This window comes from Ranitomeya imitator, chromosome 2 (assembly GCF_032444005.1).
Source record: "Ranitomeya imitator isolate aRanImi1 chromosome 2, aRanImi1.pri, whole genome shotgun sequence".
In the NCBI taxonomy this organism is placed as follows: Eukaryota; Metazoa; Chordata; class Amphibia; order Anura; family Dendrobatidae; genus Ranitomeya; species Ranitomeya imitator.
The window spans coordinates 342,683,865-342,701,548 of NC_091283.1; positions in this window are offsets into that span (position 1 = coordinate 342,683,865).

Consider the following 17,684-nt stretch of genomic DNA (forward strand, 5'->3'; position numbering starts at 1 on the left):
CAACTCGCAGCCTGATGTTATGGGCGGAGAGCCACACTAAGTCGCCAGGAGCAAAGGTCGGAGCAGGGTACCGGTGTGCATCGGCAGAAAACCCCATTCTCCAAGGCCCAGTCTGCCACCCTAGAATAGGATGACACGAGCATGGGAACAAGGACATGCGGATGCTGGCCGTATTTAAGGAGGAATGGGGTCTGCCCACTGGAGTCAGCAACGGCGTTGTTCAATGCAAATTCTGCCCAAGATAGCAAGGATGCCCAGTCATCCTGCCTGGCAGAGACAAAATATCGCAGGTATGTCACCAGAGTCTGGATGGCCCTCTCTACCAACCCATTCGTCTCGGGATGGTATGCTGAAGAGAGATTCAGCTCAGTGCTGAGTAAACGACAGAACCAAGACGCAAACTGGGGACCCCGGTCACTGACAATTTTGTCTGGCATACCATGTAGGGGGAAAACATGTTTAATAAACAACGTCACTAAGGCTCGTGCAGAAGTTACACATGGAAGAGGCATCAAGTTCACCATTTTGGAAAAATGGTCGGTGACAACCCAGATAATGGTGCAGCCACGAGATTTGGGTACGCCCACCAAAAAGTCCATCCCGACCATCTCCCAGGGCCTGTCTGCCACCGGCAGGGGGTAAAGTAATCCAGCAGGTCGAGGAGTCCGATTCTTGGCATAGGAGACACACACTTGAATATAGTCCCTGATGTCATGGACCATATGCTGCCATATCATGACATATGCCATATCCTAGCCAGAAGCTCAGATGTCCTCTTGGTCCCAAAATGTCCACCCACTCTGGACAAGTGAGCCCAAGAGAGAACCTCCTGTCGCAAATTAGGTGGAACGAAAGTCTTGCCTGGGGGCACAGACTCTAGTGAAACCGGAGCCACAGTCCTCATGCTCTCTGAAGGCACAATAAGCCGAGGCTCCTCCTCCTCAGATGACTACAGAGCGGGAGAGAGCGTCGGCACGAATTTTCTTCTCCACAGAGAGGAAATGGAGGGTAAAATGAAACCGGGAGAACAGGGACCATCTATCCTGGCGAGAATTTAGCCGCTGGGCAGTCTGTAGATACACCAAATTTTTGTGGTCAGTGTAAACTTGGAATGGAAAACGGGCCCCCTCCAGGAGGTGTCTCCACTCCGAGAAGGCCAACTTCATAGCTAAAAACTCCCTGTCCCCGATGGTATAATCCCTCTCTGCCGGTGTGAAGATCTTAGAGAAAAAGAAGCAAGGATGCTTCCGACCTTGAGCATCCTTTTGGAATAGGACTGCTCCAGCACTGACAGATGAGGTATCCACCACCATTATAAACGGTTTATCTACATCAGGGCGATGTAGAATGGGAGCAATAGCAAAGTGGGACTTATAGAGAGGAAGGCCTTGGAGACCTCCTCCGACCACAATTTGGGATTTGCTCTTTTCTTGGTGAGGGCAACCAAGGGAACTACCAAAGTTGAGAAGTGGGGAATGAACTGGCGATAGTAGTTAATGAACCCCATAAAGCGCTGCACCGCTTTGAGAGAATGGGGTTCCTGCCAGTCCATTACAGCCTGTAGCTTGGCAGGATCCATAGCCAATCCCTGGGCGGAGATGATATAACCCAGGAAAGGCAAGGACTCCTCAAACACACACTTCTCCAACTTGGCATAGAGGGAGTTTGCCCGTAGGAGGTCGAAGACTTTGCAAACATCTCTCCGGTGGGAGTCTATATCTGGAGAGTAGATGAGAATATCATCCAGATAGACTACAACCGAGGTGGAGAGCATATCCCGGAAGATATCGTTCACAAAGTCTTGGAAAACGGCTGGGGCATTACAGAGCCCTAAGGGCATCACCAGGTATTCATAGTGCCCGTCCCTGGTGTTAAATGCCGTCTTCCATTTGTCCCCCTCACAGCTGCGAATCAGGTTGTAAGCACCCGGAGATCAAGTTTAGTGAATACCCTCGCTTCCCGCAACCTATCGAAGAGCTCAGATATCAGTTCTTAAAGGTGATGGCATTAAGACCCGTGTAATCTATGCATGGACGTAGTTCTCCGTTCTTCACAAAGAAGAACCCCGTCTTTGCAGGTGACACTAACTTCCTAATGAATCCTCTTGCTAGATTCTCTTGGATGTATTGGGTCATTGCCTCCATCTCCGGGAGAGACAGGGCATAGACTTGACCCCAGGGAGGCTCAGCACCCAGCAAGAGGTCAATAGGACAGTCATAGGGGCGATGGGGTGGAAGAGTCTCCTCAGCCCTCTTGGAGAACACGTAGGGCTATAGTGCTTGGGGAGAGAGGAAAGATCTGCGAATACTTCGGTAGTAGCAACCTGAATGCAGTCCCGCAGACATTTACCCTCACAGGATTCACTCCATCCTAAAATTCTCCCAGAGGAACACTCTATATGAGGAGAGTGGTAAAGTAGAGATAGTATCCCTAACAGAACTTCATCAATCCCCTCGGGAATGACCAGCAGGGAGATAATCTTCTGATGGGATGGAGACATGGATAAAGTAAATGGGATGGTTTGGTGTGTTATCTGTGAGGGCAGTGTCGACCCATTTACCACTTGTACAGTCACAGGTTTGGCGAGCATCACCAGGGGTATTGCGCGATATTGGGCGAAGGCAGAAGACATAAAATTTCCCTCAATCACGGAATCTACACAAAGCTCTACCATAAGAGTGGAAAGGCTTAAGGTAATTGTCCCCTTGAAGGACAGTTTGGAGGAAAATGCCGCTGTGTCTAGTCAACCTTCAATGGTTACTAGACGTGATCATTTCCCGACCGCTGAGGACATTTCTTGGCATAATGTCCTGACTGCTGGCAGACAGTACAGATCATGGGTATTCGAGCGGCCCGGGACTTAGATCCCACTCGAGAAACCTCCATGGCCTCATGTGGCTCGGACACCTGAACCGGAGATTCCAGAAGTCTGGCGAAGGTGGGAGCTCCTTGGCTTGCTCAAACCTTCGTTCATTTAAACGTAGGTCGATGCCGTTAGATATTGCTATTAGCTCCTCCAGTGTGACGGGAATCTCCCTAGTGGCCAATGTATCCTTCACATGGTCAGCCAGTCCCTTACAAAATACTGGGATAAGGACTTTATCCGGCCACTCCAGCTCAGATGACAAAGTCCAGAAGTGGACGGCAAAATGGCTGACCATGGACAAACCCTTCCTATGTCAATGCCAGCAGTTGGAGCACCGTATCATGGGTGACACAAGGTCCCAAAAAGACCTTTTTCAGAGTGCCCAAGAACCGCGGAGCACTGCACCACATGATCGTCGCGCTCCCACAGCGGCGTTGCCCACTCCAATGCCCTGCCCGACAGAAAGGATATAAGGAATGCCATCTTAGCCCATTCCGTGGGAAAATGTGCAGCCAGAAGCTCAAGTTGTATAGCACACTGGTTCACGAATCCCCGACACAGTTTACTGTCACCAGCAAACTTATCAGGCAACAGGAGATGGGATAAAGTCGGAGCAGGGGTGGCAGTGGACAAAGTGGCTGCAGCTACACTAGTAGCCTGAACAGCAACTGCGGTAACATCCACGGCCGAGGTTGTGCACTCAAGAGCCGCCAACCTGCCCTCCAGTTGCTGGATGTACTGCTGTAGTCGCTGTTTGTCTGCCATTACTAGCCAGACCCTGGCGCTAGTGTAATGTTAGGGCTAGTGGAATGCACCAAATAATATAAAGGGAGATATGAGGTGTGTTCACAGCCCGGGGTCCACCGTGCAAAGAATGAACCTGTTGCTAAGTAATGGCGGTTGAACTCTTGCTCACACATGAGTTAGACCTCACCCAGTGTGAATGGAAGCGAACTCTGTTGCTTCATAGAGTTGCTTAAATGAACACTGTGCCCTGTTAATAGAGAGTGTAGCTGGTGGATGCTGGTGGGATCCCTATGATTCACCCCCTCTATGCTGGTGATTGGCCTCGCTCTGACCCTCGGTGGTTTTGAGCCTGTGCCTGAGGACTCCATGAGTTAGATGCAGAGTCCATCCTATACTGACCGGTTGTCAGGACTAACTAAAGATTTACCGCACAGAGTGCGTACAGCGCCACTCTGGCAGACGCCACTAACCACCCTAACTAGGGTTAGGAAAGCGCACTGGTTGCGCACAGTGCCACACTGGCCATGACTGCTAATTGACACAGTAATTCATGTCTAATCTGGCACTAGGTAGCTCAAACACCCAATTACTTTCAACAACACTAGGTATGGGAATGATTAAGGAGCTTTCACCAGTTTCAGTCATACATCTGCACACACACACACGATTTCAGATTTAAACTAGCGCATGGCCGAAGGCAGAAGGCAATGATTGGGTTGACAGGGAGTGCAGTGATGGAGCAGAAGGCAATAATTGGGTTGACGGAGAGGGTAATGATAGGGGTGGTGGGGGAGAAAGCTATGATGGGGTGGTGGAAAGGGCAATAATATGGGTGGTGGAGGAGGAGGAAATGATTGAGGTGGTGAATGAACAATAATGGGGTTGGTGGGGAGGAGGATATAATAGAGGCGATGTAATGGGCAATGATGGGGTGGTGGGGGAAAAGACAATGGTGGGGGAGGAGGAAATGATGGAGGTTGTGGAATGGGTAATGATGGGGGAGAAGACAATGATGGGGTGGTGGGGAGGAGGAAATGATGGAGGTGGTGGAATGGGTAATGATGGGGGTGGAGGGGAGGAGGAAATGATGGAGGTGGTGGAATGGGTAATGATGGGGGTGGTGGGGAGGAGGAAATGATGGAGGTCGTGAAATGGGTAATGGTGGGGGAGAAGACGATGATGGCGGTGGAAAGGACAATGATGGGGAGGAGATAATGATGGAGGTTGTGAAATGGGTAATGATGGGGTGGTGGGAGAGAAGGCAATGATGGTGGCAGTGGAAAGGACAATGATGGGGTGGTGGGGAGGAAGCAATGATGGAGGGGGTGAAGAGGGCAATCATGGGGGTGGGGGGAGGGCAATAATGGGATGCGGGGGGAGAAGGATAATGAGGGGTATGGAGGATTGAGATAAGAGGAAGGGGGATTTATAATAGATTTAGGAACAGGAGGAGGTGGAGGAAGACGTTATTATCGATTATTATGTCTAACACAGTCCCATAGTATAAAGTGTACTCACTTATTATGAATAGCACAGTCCCTTAGTATATAGTGTACTCATTTATAGCACAGTCCCTTAGTGCACAGTGTACTCACTTATGTATAGCACCATCCTTAGTTACATAGTTTCCTCTTTTGTTATGTATAACACTGTGCCTTATTACGTACCATTCTCTCTAGTTATATATGATGTCCTCCCTTATTATATAGCTTCCTCTGCTGTTATGTACAGTGCTGTCTCTTACGTAGTGTATTCATGTTATTTTTGTTATATACAGCGCCCACTTTTATTATATAGCCCCTCTCTTATTAGATATAAAATGACTATTGATGGGGGAGCCAGTGACCAGACTACCAGTCCATCAGCTCCTCCTTTAGAAAAGAAGCTTTCCCGTGGTCCATCAGCCATCATTGCATTGTACAGCTAACAAGACAGGATGGTATGTAATAAAAAACAGGGCTCTATAAAATCCAATATGTAAGGGACAGCAATATACATAATAATGTAGACTATGTAATATACAGTTAAGTCCATATATATTTGGACAGAGACAACATTTTTCTAATTTTGGTTATAGACATTACCACAATGTATTTTAAACAAAACAATTCAGATGCAGTTGAAGTTCAGACTTTCAGCTTTCATTTGAGGATATCCACATTAAAATTGGATGAAGGGTTTAGGAGTTTCAGCTCCTTAACATGTGCCACCCTGTTTTTAAAGGGACCAAAGTAATTGGACAATTGACTCCAATGCTATTTCATGGACAGGTGTGCGCAATCCCTTCGATATGTCATTCTCAATTAAGCAGATAAAAGGCCTGAAGTTGATTTGAGGTGTGGTGCTTGCATTTGGAAGGTTTTGCTGTGAAGTAAACATGCGGTCAAAGGAGCTCTCCATGCAGGTGAAGCAAGCCATCCTTAAGCTGCAAAAACAGAAAAAACCCATTCGAGAAATTGCTACAATATTAGGAGTGGCAAAATCTACAGTTTGGTACATCCTGAGAAAGAAAGAAAGCACTGGTGAACTCATCAATGCAAAAAGACCTGAGCGCCCACAGAAGACAACAGTGGTGGATGATCGCAGATCGCAGATAAACCCTTCAGAGGGTTCACTGCACGGTCCAAGCCACTCACAAGCATCAAGAATAAAAAGGCTAGACTGGACTTTGCTGAAAAACATCTAAAAAAGCCAGCACAGTTCTGGAAGAACATTCCTTGGACAGATGAAACCAAGATCAACCTCTACCAGAATGATGGAAAGAGAAAAGTATGGCGAAGGCGTGGTACAGCTCATGATCCAAAGCATACCACATCATCTGTAAAACACGGCGCAGGCAGTGTGATTGCTTGGGCATGCATGGTTGCCAGTGGCACTGGGTCACTAGTGTTTATTGATGATGTGACACAGGACAGAAGCAGCCGAATGAATTCTGAGGTATTCAGAGCCATACTGTGTGCTTAGATCCAGCCAAATGCAGCAAAACTGATTGGTCGTCGTTTCATACTACAGATGGACAATGACCCAAAACATAAACCCAAAGCAACCCAGGAGTTTATTAAAGCAAAGAAGTGGAATATTCTTGAATGGCCAAGTCAGTCACCTGATTTCAACCCAACTGGGCATGCATTTCACTTGTTAAAGACTAAACCTCAGACAGAAAGGCCCACAAACAAACAGCAATTAAAAACCACCGCAGTGAAGGCCTGGCAGAGCATCAAAAAGGAGGAAACACAGCATCTGGTGATGTCCATGAGTTCAAGACTTCAGGCAGTCATTGCCAACAAAGGGTTTTCAACCAAGTACTAGAAATTAACATTTTTTTTTAAATTATTTAATCTGTCCAATTACTTTTGGTCCCTTTAAAAACAGGGTGGCACATGTTAAGGAGCTGAAACTCCTAAACCCTCAATGGCTACCCTCAAATGAAAACTGAAAGTCTAAACTTCAACGGTATCTGATTTGTTTTGTTTAAAATTCATTGTGGTAATGTCTGTAACCAAAATAAAAAAAATGTTGTCTCTGTCCAAATATATATGGACTTAACTGTATATACATGTATGTGTGTGTGGCTATATATACATTACAGAATGCTGTAGATAAGCCCCTGATGCTGGTGGCCTTAGCTTATAGGCAAATTTTGGGGTGACAGATTCCCTTTAAGAGTTTGATAATCCTTTCCTTTGTCTCAATTGACATCTCTTGTGTTGGAGCCACGATTCATGTCAGTCCACTTGGTGCAACAGCTCTCCAAGGTGTGATCACTACTTTTTAGATGCAGACTAACAAACAGATCTAATTTGATGCAGGTGTTATTTTTGGGCATGAAAATTTACAGGGTGAATCCATAATTTTTTCCTCAGACTTGAGTCATTCCATAATTTTTCCCCTATGCTTGGTTAAAAAAAATAACCATTACTGACTACCACATTTTTTGTTCTTGATTTCTTTTAGTGTTTCTTAAAGGCAGAAAGTTGCCATTTGAAATGACTTTAGTTGTGTGTGTATATACAGTACAGACCAAAAGTTTGGACACACCTTCTGATTTAAAGATTTTTCTGTATTTTCATGACTATGAAAATTGTACATTCACACTGAATGCATCAAAACTATTAATTAAAACATGTGGAATTATATACTTAACAAAAAAGTGTGAAACAACTGAAATTATGTGTTATATTCTAGGTTCTTCAAAGTAGCCACCTTTTGCTTTGATGACTGCTTTGCACACTCTTGGCATTCTCTTGATGAGCTTCAAGAGGTAGTCACCAGGAATGGTCTTCCAACAATCTTGAAGGAGTTCCCAGAGATGCTTAGCACTTGTTGACCATTTTGCCTTCACTCTGCGGTCCAGCTCACCCCAAACCATCTCGATTGGGTTCAGGTCTGGTGACTGTGGAGGCCAGGTCATCTGGCGTAGCACCCCATCACTCTCCTTCTTGGTCAAATAGCCCTTGCATAGCCTGAAGGTGTGTTTGGGGTCATTGTCCTGTTGAAAAATAAATGATGGTCCAACTAATCGCAAACCAGATGGAAAAGCATACCGCTGCAAGATACTGTGTGTTGTGAATTCTGTGGCAGAGCTCCCTCCTGTGGTAACGAGTGGTACTGCGGCTTCTGAGTTTCCTTCCTCAGGTGATGTGGTGAAGTCGTTAGGTGCTGCTCTATTTAACTCCACCTGGTGCTTTGCTACTGGCCTCCAGTCAATGTTCTAGTATTGGTCTTGCTGCCTCCTGGATCGTTCCTGTGTCTGCTCTGCATAAGCTAAGTTTTGCTTGTGTTATTTTTGTTTTGCTATTTTTTCTGTCCAGCTTGCTTAATTGGTTTTTCTTGCTTGCTGGAAGCTCTGGGACACAGAGGGAGCACCTCCGTACCGTTAGTCGGTGCGGAGGGTCTTTTTGCCCCTCTGCGTGGTTGTTTGTAGGGTTTTGTGTTGACCGCAAAGTTATCTTTCCTATCTTCGGTCTGTTCAGTAAGTTGGGCCTCACTTTGCTAAATCTATTTCATCTCTGCGTTTGTATTTTCATCTCTACTCACAGTCATTATATGTGGGGGGCTGCCTTTTCCTTTGGGGTTTTTCTCTGAGGCAAGGTAGGCTTGTTTTTCTATCTTAGGCCTAGCTAGTTTCTCAGGCTGTGCCGAGTTGCATAGGGAGCGTTAGGCGCAATCCACGGCTGCCTCTAGTGTGGTTGGATAGGATTAGGGATTGCGGTCAGCAGAGCTCCCACGTCTCAGAGCTTGTCCTATGTATTTTGGTTATTGTCAGGTCACTTTGTGTGCTCTGAACTTCAAGGTCCATTGTGGTTCTGAATTACCTAATCATAACAGTACTGGAGGCCAAAAGTACTAATGCTTCTCAATAGAGGGAAAAAAGAAGTTCTGAGACCATTTTTTTTTCTTTGCACTGTGTTTTGCCTTTTTTTTCCCCTAGACATTTGGGTGGTTCAGGACACAGGTGTAGTGATGGACATTAAAGGTCTGTCTTCATGTGTGGATCATCTCACTGCAAGAGTACAAAATATTCAAGACTTTGTGGTTCAGAATTCTATGTTAGAACCAAGAATTCCTATTCCTGATTTGTTTTATGGAGATAGAGCAAAATTTCTGAGTTTCAAAAATAATTGCAAACTGTTTCTGGCTTTGAAACCTCGCTCCTCTGGTGACCCAGTTCAACAAGTTAGGATCATTATTTCTTTATTACGTGGCGACCCTCAAGACTGGGCATTTTCCCTTGCGCCAGGAGATCCTGCATTATGTAATATTGATGCGTTTTTCCTGGCGCTCGGATTGCTGTACGATGAACCTAATTCGGTGGATCAGGCAGAGAAAAATTTGCTGGCTCTGTGTCAGGGTCAGGATGAGATAGAGATTTATTGTCAGAAGTTTAGAAAGTGGTCCGTGCTCACTCAATGGAATGAAGGTGCGCTGGCAGCTATTTTCAGAAAGGGTCTCTCTGAAGCCCTTAAGGATGTCATGGTGGGATTTCCCATGCCTGCTGGTCTGAATGAGTCTATGTCTCAGATCGGTCGACGCTTGCGTGAGCGTAAATCTGTGCACCATTTGGCGGTATTATCCGAGCATAAACCTGAGCCTATGCAGTGCGATAGGACTTTGACCAGAGTTGAACGGCAAGAACACAGACGTCAGAATGGGCTGTGTTTCTACTGTGGTGATTCCACTCATGCTATCTCTGATTGTCCTAAGCGCACTAAGCGGTTCGCTAGGTCTGCCACCATTGGTACGGTACAGTCAAAATTTCTTTTGTCCGTTACTTTGATCTGCTCTTTGTCATCTTATTCTGTCATGGCATTTGTGGATTCAGGCGCTGCCCTGAATTTGATGGACTTGGAGTATGCTAGGCGTTGTGGGTTTTTCTTGGAGCCCTTGCAGTGTCCTATTCCATTGAGAGGAATTGATGCTACGCCTTTGGCCAAGAATAAGCCTAAGTACTGGACCCAGCTCACCATGTGCATGGCTCCTGCACATCAGGAGGATATTCGCTTTCTGGTGTTGCATAATCTGCATGATGTGGTCGTGTTGGGGTTGCCATGGCTACAAGTCTATAACCCAGTATTAGATTGGAAATCAATGTCTGTGTCCAGCTGGGGTTGTCAGGGGGTACATGGTGATGTCCCATTTCTGTCTATTTCGTCATCCACCCCTTCTGAGGTCCCAGAGTTCTTGTCTGATTACCGGGATGTATTTGATGAGCCCAAGTCCAATGCCCTACCTCCGCATAGGGATTGTGATTGTGCTATCGATTTGATTCCTGGTAGTAAGTTTCCTAAAGGTCGACTGTTTAATTTATCTGTACCTGAGCACGCCGCTATGCGGAGTTACGTGAAGGAGTCCTTGGACAAGGGTCATATTCGCCCGTCATCGTCGCCATTGGGAGCGGGGTTCTTTTTTGTGGCCAAGAAGGATGGTTCGCTGAGACCTTGTATAGATTACCGCCTTCTAAATAAAATCACGGTCAAATTTCAGTACCCCTTGCCGCTGCTATCTGATTTGTTTGCTCGGATCAAGGGGGCTAGTTGGTTCACCAAGATAGATCTTCGTGGTGCGTATAATCTTGTGCGTATTAAGCGGGGCGATGAATGGAAAACTGCATTTAATACGCCCGAGGGCCATTTTGAGTACCTAGTTATGCCTTTCGGACTTGCCAATGCTCCATCGGTGTTTCAGTCCTTTATGCATGACATCTTCCGAGAGTACCTGGATAAATTCCTGATTGTATACTTGGATGATATTTTGGTCTTCTCGGATGATTGGGAGTCTCATGTGAAGCAGGTCAGAATGGTGTTCCAGGTCCTGCGTGCTAATTCTTTGTTTGTGAAGGGATCAAAGTGTCTCTTTGGTGTTCAGAAGGTTTCATTTTTGGGGTTCATTTTTTCCCCTTCTACTATCGAGATGGACCCTGTTAAGGTCCAGGCCATCTATGATTGGACTCAGCCGACATCTCTGAAGAGTCTGCAAAAGTTACTGGGCTTTGCTAATTTTTATCGTCGCTTCATCTGTAATTTTTCTAGTATTGCTAAACCATTGACCGATTTGACCAAGAAGGGTGCTGATGTGGTCAATTGGTCTTCTGCTGCTGTGGAAGCTTTTCAAGAGTTAAAGCGTCGTTTTTCTTCTGCCCCTGTGTTGTGTCAACCAGATGTTTCGCTTCCATTCCAGGTCGAGGTTGATGCTTCTGAAATTGGAGCGGGGGCTGTTTTGTCGCAGAGAAGTTCTGATTGCTCGGTGATGAAACCATGCGCCTTCTTTTCCAGGAAGTTTTCGCCTGCTGAGCGAAATTATGATGTTGGCAATCGAGAGTTGCTGGCCATGAAGTGGGCATTCGAGGAGTGGCGTCATTGGCTTGAAGGAGCTAAGCATCGCGTGGTGGTCTTGACTGATCACAAGAACTTGACTTATCTTGAGTCTGCCAAACGGTTGAATCCTAGACAGGCTCGTTGGTCGCTGTTTTTCTCCCGTTTTGACTTTGTGGTTTCGTACCTTCCGGGCTCTAAAAATGTGAAGGCGGATGCCCTGTCTAGGAGTTTTGTGCCCGACTCTCCGGGTTTGTCTGAGCCGGCGGGTATTCTCAAAGAGGGAGTAATTTTGTCTGCCATCTCCCCTGATTTGCGGCGGGTGCTGTAAAAATTTCAGGCTAATAAACCTGATCGTTGCCCAGCGGAGAAACTGTCCCTGATAGGTGGACGAATAAAGTTATCTCTGAGGTTCATTGTTCGGTGTTGGCTGGTCATCCTGGAATCTTTGGTACCAGAGATTTAGTGGCTAGATCCTTTTGGTGGCCGTCTCTGTCGCGGGATGTGCGTTCTTTTGTGCAGTCCTGTGGGATTTGTGCTCGGGCTAAGTCCTGCTGTTCTCGTGCCAGTGGGTTGCTTTTGCCCTTGCCGATCCCGAAGAGACCTTGGACACATATCTCTATGGATTTTATTTCGGATCTCCCCGTCTCTCAAAAAATGTCGGTCATTTGGGTGGTTTGTGATCGCTTCTCTAAGATGATCCATTTGGTACCCTTGTCTAAATTACCTTCCTCCTCTGATTTGGTGCCATTGTTCTTCCAGCATGTGGTTCGTTTACATGGCATTCCAGAGAACATCGTTTCTGACAGAGGTTCCCAGTTTGTTTCGAGGTTTTGGCGAGCTTTTTGTGCTAGGATGGGCATTGATTTGTCTTTTTCCTCGGCTTTCCATCCTCAGACTAATGGCCAGACCGAACGAACCAATCAGACCTTGGAAACATATCTGAGATGCTTTGTTTCTGCTGATCAGGATGATTGGGTGTCTTTCTTGCCTTTGGCTGAGTTCGCCCTTAATAATCGGGCCAGCTCGGCTACCTTGGTTTCGCCGTTTTTCTGCAACTCTGGGTTCCATCCTCGTTTCTCTTCAGGGCAGGTTGAGTCTTCGGACTGTCCTGGTGTGGATACGGTGGTGGACAGGTTACAGCAGATTTGGACTCATGTAGTGGACAATTTGACCTTGTCCCAGGAGAAGGCTCAACGTTTCGCTAATCGCAGACGCTGTGTGGGTCCCCGACTTCGTGTTGGGGATTTGGTTTGGTTGTCATCTCGTCATATTCCTTTGAAGGTTTCCTCTCCTAAGTTTAAGCCTCGTTTCATTGGTCCGTATAGGATTTCTGAGGTTCTTAATCCTGTGTCTTTTCGTTTGACCCTTCCAGATTCTTTTTCCATCCATAACGTATTCCATAGGTCATTGTTGCGGAGATACGTGGCACCTATGGTTCCATCTGTTTATCCTCCTGCCACGGTTTTGGTGGAGGGGGAGTTGGAGTATATTGTGGAGAAGATTTTGGATTCTCGTGTTTCGAGACGGAAACTCCAGTATCTGGCTAAGTGGAAGGGTTATGGTCAGGAAGATAATTCCTGGGTCTTTGCCTCTGATGTCCATGCTGCCGATCTTGTTCGTGCCTTTCATGTGGCTCATCCTGGTCGGCCTGGGGGCTCTGGTGAGGGTTCGTGACCCCTCCTCAAGGGGGGGTACTGTTGTGAATTCTGTGGCAGAGCTCCCTCCTGTGGTCACGAGTGGTACTGCGGCTTCTGAGTTTCCTTCCTCAGGTGATGTGGTGAAGTCGTTAGGTGCTGCTCTATATAACTCCACCTAGTGCTTTGCTCCTGGCCTCCAGTCAATGTTTTAGTATTGGTCTTGCTGCCTCCTGGATCGTTCCTGTGGCCGTCTGCTCTGCATAAGCTAAGTTTTGCTTGTGTTATTTTTGTTTTGCTATTTTTTCTGTCCAGCTTGCTTAATTGGTTTTTCTTGCTTGCTGGAAGCTCTGGGACGCAGAGGGAGCACCTCCGTACCGTTAGTCGGTGCGGAGGGTCTTTTTGCCCCTCTGCGTGGTTGTTTGTAGGGTTTTGTGTTGACCGCAAAGTTATCTTTCCTATCTTCGGTCTGTTCAGTAAGTTGGGCCTCACTTTGCTAAATCTATTTCATCTCTGCGTTTGTATTTTCATCTCTACTCACAGTCATTATATGTGGGGGGCTGCCTTTTCCTTTGGGGTATTTCTCTGAGGCAAGGTAGGCTTGTTTTTCTATCTTAGGCCTAGCTAGTTTCTCAGGCTGTGCCGAGTTGCATAGGGAGCGTTAGGCGCAATCCACGGCTGCCTCTAGTGTGGTTGGATAGGATTAGGGATTGCGGTCAGCAGAGTTCCCACGTCTCAGAGCTTGTCCTATGTCTTTTGGTTATTGTCAGGTCACTTTGTGTGCTCTGAACTTCAAGGTCCATTGTGGTTCTGAATTACCTAATCATAACAGCTGTGGTAGCCATGCTGGTTCAATATGCCTTCAATTTTGAATAAATCCCCAACAGTGTCATCAGCAATGCACCCCCACACCATACAACTCCTCCATGCTTCATGGTGGGATCCAGGCATGTAGAATCCATCCGTTAGAGGTTAGATTATACTCACCCAGGGGCGGTCCCGCTGCGGTCTGATGGGCATCGTGGTCGGGTCCGGGGCCTCCCATCTTCTTACTATGACGTCCTCTCCTTGTATTCACACTGCGGGTCTGGCGCAGGCGTACTTTGTCTGCCCTGTTAAGGGCAGAGCAAAGTACTGCAGTGCGCAGGCGCCGGGAAAGGTCAGAGAGGCCCAGTGCCTGCGCACTGCAGTACTTTGTTCTGCCCTCAACAGGGCAGACAAAGTACGCCGGAGCCGCAGCGTGAAGACAAGAAGAGGACGTCATCCTATAAAGATGGGAGGCCCCGGACGGGACTGTGATGCCCATCGGATTGCACCGCCCGCCCAGGTGTGTATAATCTAACCTCTTTTTCTCATCTTTCAGGTTACATTGGCTTATCTACAGCATTCCAGAATGCTGTAGATTTCTGAGGCTGGGACTCGGATTAACTTATCCTCAGAAGCAGAGGTGACTCTTGGTCTTCCTTTCCTGGGGCGGTCCTCATGTGAGCCAGTTTCTTTGTAGCGATTGATGGTTTTTGCAACTGCACTTGGGGACACTTTCAAAGTTTTCCCAATTTTTCAGACTGACTGACCTTCATTTCTTAGAGTAATGATGGCCACTTGTTTTTCTTTACTTATCTGCTTTTTTCTTGCCATAATACAAATTCTAACAGTCTATTATATTATTAACAGTCTAAAAACCAGGGATTCAAGCTTCAGGAGGCTAATTTGCATATTCCAGGTGCCTTCTGGGAGAAGCGAAGTCTCCCTAAGCTAGAAGATCGTTGGGTACAGCCGGGACCAGCTGCTTCGAAAGCATCACCAAACCAGGGATTCAAGCTTCAGGAGGCTAATTTGCATATTCCAGGTGCCTTCTGGGAGAAGCGAAGTCTCCCTAAGCTAGAAGATCGTTGGGTACAGCCGGGACCAGCTGCTTCGAAAGCATCACCAAACCAGGGATTCAAGCTTCAGGAGGCTAATTTGCATATTCCAGGTGCCTTCTGGGAGAAGCGAAGTCTCCCTAAGCTAGAAGATCGTTGGGTACAGCCGGGACCAGCTGCTTCGAAAGCATCACCAAACCGCGCGCCGAATTTTTGCCTGTAGGACATTATTGCAAGAGAGCTTGGCTGAGTAGATTACACAAGAAGGAAAACACACAGCAAGTCAGCAGGATCTAGGAGCAACATGGCAGATGTGACAACCTACATGGTGAGCTGCAGCATGTGCTACATGTTCACAGATCGACCAGAAGAAGAATCCAATTTCACCTGTCAGAAGTGTAGACTAGTGGCCCTTTTAGAAGAAAAGGTGCGGGGTCTGGAAGAAAGAATAGCAACTTTGAAACTCATCAAAGAGAATGAAGACTTTCTAGACAGAACAGAAGCATCTCTACTGGTCACAGAAGGTGCAAAAAGTGTCAGAGAACCTCCAAAAGCAGATGAGTGGAAGCATGTGACCAAAAGAAGCAAGAAGACCATGGAGAAATCACCAACCACACAACTGAAGAACCGATATCAAATCTTTGTAGAGGATGAAGATGGCACACCTAAGAATGAAGCAATACCAGCAAGCAAAAAAGAAAAGGGCACACAGCAACAAGTGACAGCAAAAAGTACAGCCAAGAAGCAACGAAGAGTGGTGGTGGTGGGAGACTCACTACTGAGAGGCACCGAAGCAGCCATCTGCAGACCGGACATAACTGCAAGAGAAGTATGCTGCCTTCCAGGTGCGATGATCAAGGATGTGACCGATAGGATACCAAAGCTCTTCAGCTCCAAGGACGTCCACCCATTTCTTCTGATACATGTTGGCACCAATGACACGGCAAGGAAGGACCTACCGACAATCTGCAAGGACTTTGAAGAGTTGGGGAAGAAAGTAAAGGAACTGGATGCACAGGTAGTTTTTTCTTCTATCCTTCCAGTAGACGGGCATGGCACCAGGAGATGGAACAGGATCCTTGATGCAAACAACTGGCTAAGACGATGGTGCAGACAACAAGGATTTGGATTCCTGGACCACGGTGTGAATTACTGGTATGATGGACTCCTCGCCAGAGACGGACTACACCTCAACAAACCTGGGAAACACACATTCGCCAGAAGACTCGCTACACTCATCAGGAGGGCGTTAAACTAGAAGAAGAGGGGACGGGAAGAAAAACATTAGACTCGAACAAAGACGACCCAGGAAAACATACTCAGAAGGGAGGTAAGAACATTTCTAAAACAATCCACAGTGAGGAGATTGGAACAAAACAAAATCCTCTAAACTGCATGCTCGCAAACGCCAGAAGCCTGACAAACAAGATGGAAGAACTAGAAGCAGAAATATCTACAGGTAACTTTGACATAGTGGGAATAACCGAGACATGGTTAGATGAAAGCTATGACTGGGCAGTTAACTTACAGGGTTACAGTCTGTTTAGAAAGGATCGTAAAAATCGGAGAGGAGGAGGGGTTTGTCTCTATGTAAAGTCTTGTCTAAAGTCCACTTTAAGGGAGGATATTAGCGAAGGGAATGAGGATGTCGAGTCCATATGGGTTGAAATTCATGGAGGGAAAAATGGTAACAAAATTCTCATTGGGGTCTGTTACAAACCCCCAAATATAACAGAAAGCATGGAAAGTCTACTTCTAAAGCAGATAGATGAAGCTGCAACCCATAATGAGGTCCTGGTTATGGGGGACTTTAACTACCCGGATATTAACTGGGAAACAGAAACCTGTGAAACCCATAAAGGCAACAGGTTTCTGCTAATAACCAAGAAAAATTATCTTTCACAATTGGTGCAGAATCCAACCAGAGGAGCAGCACTTTTAGACCTAATACTATCTAATAGACCTGACAGAATAACAAATCTGCAGGTGGTTGGGCATTTAGGAAATAGCGACCACAATATTGTGCAGTTTCACCTGTCTTTCACTAGGGGGACTTGTCAGGGAGTCACAAAAACATTGAACTTTAGGAAGGCAAAGTTTGAACAGCTTAGAGATGCCCTTAATCTGGTAGACTGGGACAATATCCTCAGAAATGAGAATACAGATAATAAATGGGAAATGTTTAAGAACATCCTAAATAGGCAGTGTAAGCGGTTTATACCTTGTGGGAATAAAAGGACTAGAAATAGGAAAAACCCAATGTGGCTAAACAAAGAAGTAAGACAGGCAATTAACAGTAAAAAGAAAGCATTTGCACTACTAAAGCAGGATGGCACCATTGAAGCTCTAAAAAACTATAGGGAGAAAAATACTTTATCTAAAAAACTAATTAAAGCTGCCAAAAAGGAAACAGAGAAGCACATTGCTAAGGAGAGTAAAACTAATCCCAAACTGTTCTTCAACTATATCAATAGTAAAAGAGTAAAAATTGAAAATGTAGGCCCCTTAAAAAATAGTGAGGAAAGAATGGTTGTAGATGACGAGGAAAAAGCTAACATATTAAACACCTTCTTCTCCACGGTATTCACGGTGGAAAATGAAATGCTAGGTGAAATCCCAAGAAACAATGAAAACCCTATATTAAGGGTCACCAATCTAACCCAAGAAGAGGTGCGAAACCGGCTAAATAAGATTAAAATAGATAAATCTCCGGGTCCGGATGGCATACACCCACGAGTACTAAGAGAACTAAGTAATGTAA